We start from the raw sequence: 665 nt of genomic DNA, 5'->3' as shown, positions 1-665 counted from the left end.
GGGGTCCGTTCCCACCCTCATTTTCTGTGAGTCTAAATCTACATTGGAAAGGGTTAACTGCAGCAGAGGCTGCTGCCAGGCCACCTTTGCCCTCCTGGTGGAGAAGAAGGACCTTTTGCAGCCCAGGAGAAGCAGGCCTGGGGCATCCTAGAGCAGTGGGACTGGCAGGGCCCCCCAGAGCTCCTCTAGTCTAGTCTAACCCCCTGCCCGAGATAGCAACAGCGCTCTGCAGGATGCTGCCAGGGGAAACACCATGTATCTGGGTTCACGAAGGCAGTTTTCCTTAAGCGTTCCTGGGGATAACTGATTTTCTGGCGTGGTTTAGTACCCACTGAGGAGTTGGGACTTAAAGCCCACTTAATGGAAATAGGAGGCTCCTCCCTGGCTTGCTCCTGCACCATAGGGCTGAGGGTGAGCGAACAGGACACCCACCAAAAGACTTTTTGGAAGCATCTGAAGCCCCTGGTGGGGGTGGAGGATGTTTGCCGGTGGTAGGGCCACGCATGATTCTGCACAGACTCACTGATTTGGATTATGACTTGCCTGGGAATGCGAACACATTATTAAAAAAATAAAATAAAATAAAAAAAATGCTGCGGGGCATGGCTACTTTACCCGGGGCCCTACCGGGCTGGCAGCCTCCCCTTCCCCTCTCGCCCTCGAGG

Source organism: Alligator sinensis, unplaced genomic scaffold (genome assembly GCF_000455745.1).
Source record: "Alligator sinensis unplaced genomic scaffold, ASM45574v1 scaffold659_1, whole genome shotgun sequence".
NCBI lineage: Eukaryota > Metazoa > Chordata > Crocodylia > Alligatoridae > Alligator > Alligator sinensis.
The sequence above is the reverse complement of the archived record's forward strand: the minus strand, read 5'-3'. Positions refer to the sequence as shown.